Source organism: Anastrepha obliqua, unplaced genomic scaffold (assembly GCF_027943255.1).
Source record: "Anastrepha obliqua isolate idAnaObli1 unplaced genomic scaffold, idAnaObli1_1.0 ptg000071l, whole genome shotgun sequence".
Classification (NCBI taxonomy): Eukaryota; Metazoa; Arthropoda; class Insecta; order Diptera; family Tephritidae; genus Anastrepha; species Anastrepha obliqua.
The window spans coordinates 242,501-246,186 of record NW_026562208.1 but is presented as its reverse complement, the minus strand read 5'-3'; the positions used below and the strand labels follow the sequence as shown (position 1 = coordinate 246,186).

The 3,686-nt window shown below is 43.2% G+C and overlaps 1 pseudogene; it reads right to left on the bottom strand.

Moving 5' to 3' along the window:
• Positions 1–1,466: 1,466 nt before the first annotated feature.
• The window catches only part of LOC129251803 (large subunit ribosomal RNA), a 2,779-nt pseudogene continuing 559 nt past the window's right edge, over positions 1,467–3,686 (bottom strand).

Here is a 3,686-nt window from a genome sequence, read left to right as displayed (position 1 = left end):
CGTCCCATAAATTCGCCCCCAACCTTCTTCTGTTCGGCACCCCCCCCGAACGCTCCCAAACCTTCTTGGGAAGCACCCAATCTCTTACAGAAATCTACCAGGTGCTTCCCAGCTGGACCTAATTTAGCCCCTGTCTTACTCCCCTTTTTCCCACTCCCAATTTTTCCACTTTCGGAAGCGCCATCGCTTCCACTCACCCCCGACTTACTGGAAGGCACCTTTTCAGGTACCTTTAAAACCTCCTTACCTGACTTCACCACCGGGACCGCTGCACCCCCAGCGGTCTTCTTCTTAATGCGAGGAGGAGACCGCAAAATCACCTCCTCCTCTCCGGACGTCGATTCGTCCATTGCCGACGATGGCACCGCCGAACCGCTTGGAAGAGGGGTGTTCGCCCTCTTCCTCACACCTTCTAATTTGGGCATTGCCCAACGACCCTCACACTTAGGTTGCCGAATTCGCCGGATAAGGCCTCCTGAGCAACAACAAAAATTGAGTCCCTTTTGGGCAACGGCAATTACTGCACGGCAGGAACGAACCCCGCACAGGCACGCACACAGCGGCTGCACCTATCGGCGAGCCAAAGCAAAGCGCGAGGGCGTAGCCCACAGCGCCAACCAAAGGTTTGGCAAAGGCCACCACCAATGCCTTGCCGGACAGAACACTGTTCCCCGAACAAGGACGGGTCGACCAAGGTGGAGCTAACGCCGAGCTCGACCGCAGGCAAAAACACAACACGCTTTGGTCGTAGCACCTGCACAAGGTATTCAACCTTGGCGCAGTACTGTACCCACGCACAAAAGAGGACGCCCTTTTTACTGTTGCCAAATATGGCAATATAGCGGCACGACTACCTAGTGTACACGCACCCAACGAACCCACGCCAAAAAATAACAGCGCGACACTACACCGACGCCAAGAATTAACGGCACGCGCCAAAAACCACGCCAGAAATAGCGGCACTCAAAAGTTGTAAACAACTTACCAACAAGGTACACTTGTACGCAATGTACAGCCACGCAAACGGTGGCGTCACTAGCACAAACCGTAGTCACCTGAGCAATTGCTCGTAAACAATGCACCGCTATGGTACAGCTACGCACAACACACCACGCCGAAAAACAACGGCACGCCCGCAAAAGTTGTAAACAACTTGATGGAAAATTTCCAACGCTGTATCTAGCAGCACTCACAAACACGCACTCTGTGTCTATAGCACGGAGTATATTGGCACTCACTGGAGTGTCCAACAACACTACCGTACGGCACTTTCAATTATTCGTAACACTGTACAGCTACTACAAAGTAGCGTCACTCGGACAACGGCACTCACTAGCGCAATTAATTGTAAACACTGTACCGCTATGGTACAGCCACAACAATATTAGCGTCACTCGCACAACTGTAATACACCGGTACTCACACACGAATGTAACCGCAAAAGGTAATCACAAAAATCGCAAATCACCGCTTAGCACACGACACGTCCGCACTATTCAACAGTCAGACTGAGAGTAGATAGGGACAGTAGGAATCTCGTTAATCCATTCATGCGCGTCACTAATTAGATGACGAGGCATTTGGCTACCTTAAGAGAGTCATAGTTACTCCCGCCGTTTACCCGCGCTTACTTGAATTTCTTCACTTTGACATTCAGAGCACTGGGCAGAAATCACATTGTGTCAACACCCGTTAGGGCCATCACAATGCTTTGTTTTAATTAGACAGTCGGATTCCCCAAGTCCGTGCCAGTTCTGAATTGATTGTTAATTGATAATCGTTATAATTTAAAAGGAATATATATCGAATGATATAATTCCTTAAAAATTTTAGCAAGAAAGTTCCACAATTGGCTACGTAACTACTATCCGGGGAACAAGAATCGTAATTCTCTATTTACCCAGAACGAGTACATAAACCATGGTATTGCTTCCCAATCAAGCCCGACTATCTCAATCTTCAGAGCCAATCCTTATACCGAAGTTACGGATCTAATTTGCCGACTTCCCTTACCTACATTATTCTATCGACTAGAGACTCTTCACCTTGGAGACCAGCTGCGGATATTGGTACGGCCTGTTGAGAAGTTTGCGTGACCCCACTATAAATTTTCAAGGTCCGAGGAGAAAATATCGACACAACAGTAAATGTCATGCTCTTCTAGTCCATCTACCATATCTCTCTTCGAAAGACTTCCATGGTAGTACGACTATAAAACAGAAAAGAAAACTCTTCCGATATCTCTCGACGGCTTCTTTATGGTCGTTCCTGTTGCCAGGATGAGCACAAGGCCCATTTTTAATAACAAACGGATACTCAACAGGTTACGGAATTGGAACCGTATTCCCTTTCGTTCAAAATAATTCAAGTATTTTAATTATTTTTAAATATATTTTTATTAATATTTTTTTTTATTAAAAACTTGAAAATTTTCGGCTTTCGCCTTGAACTTAGGACCGACTAACTCGTGATCAACCACTGTTCACACGAAACCCTTCTCCACTTCAGTCCTCCAAGGTCTCATTCGATTATTTGCTACTACCACCAAGATCTGTACCAATAGCGGCTCCATGCAGGCTTACGCCAAACACTTCTAAGCACACTATTGTACCCTCCTACTCACTAAAGTTTCAAAATTTATAAATCAATCGAAATTGTTTTATAAATCATCTACTTTAGCGGTAATGTATAGGTATACAACTTAAGCGCCATCCATTTTAAGGGCTAGTTGCTTCGGCAGGTGAGTTGTTACACACTCCTTAGCGGATTACGACTTCCATGTCCACCGTCCTGCTGTTTTAAGCAACCAACGCCTTTCATGGTATCTGCATGAGTTGTTAATTTAGGCACCGTAACATTACGTTTGGTTCATCCCACAGCGCCAGTTCTGCTTACCAAAAGTGGCCCACTGGGCACATTATATCATAACCTCAACCTTCATATCAAGAAAGGTGAGGTTCTTACCCATTTAAAGTTTGAGAATAGGTTAAAATCGTTTCGACCCTAAGGCCTCTAATCATTCGCTTTACCAGATAAGATTATTTTATATAATTTTTAAATGCACCAGCTATCCTGAGGGAAACTTCGGAGGGAACCAGCTACTAGATGGTTCGATTGGTCTTTCGCCCCTATACTCAATTCTGACAATCGATTTGCACGTCAGAACTGTTTCGGTCTTCCATCAGGGTTTCCCCTGACTTCAACCTGATCAAGTATAGTTCACCATCTTTCGGGTCACAGCATATATGCTCAAGGTACGCTCCAGTTAGAGGTATAAATAATAATAAATTATCATTATACATAACTATATGGAACGCCCCGGGATTGAATTAATTGACTATTTATTAAAAAATAGACTAAAAATTAATCCCATTAATATTTAAGTTAAGTTAATTATGCCATTAAGTTTAATATAACTCAATGACTTGCACATATGTTAGACTCCTTGGTCCGTGTTTCAAGACGGGTCCCGAAGGTATCCTGAATCTTTCGCATTGTTAATCATATAAATGCATACAAATAAATATTAATATCATAGATATTAAATTTTTTGTAAAATTCAAAAAATGAATTTTAGCATTATATATAATAAAATCTATCAACACTTTATCAAATCATTAGTATTTATTCTATGTTAATATGCTTAAAAAGCAAATTAATTTAAATAAACTTAATATCACCAATGA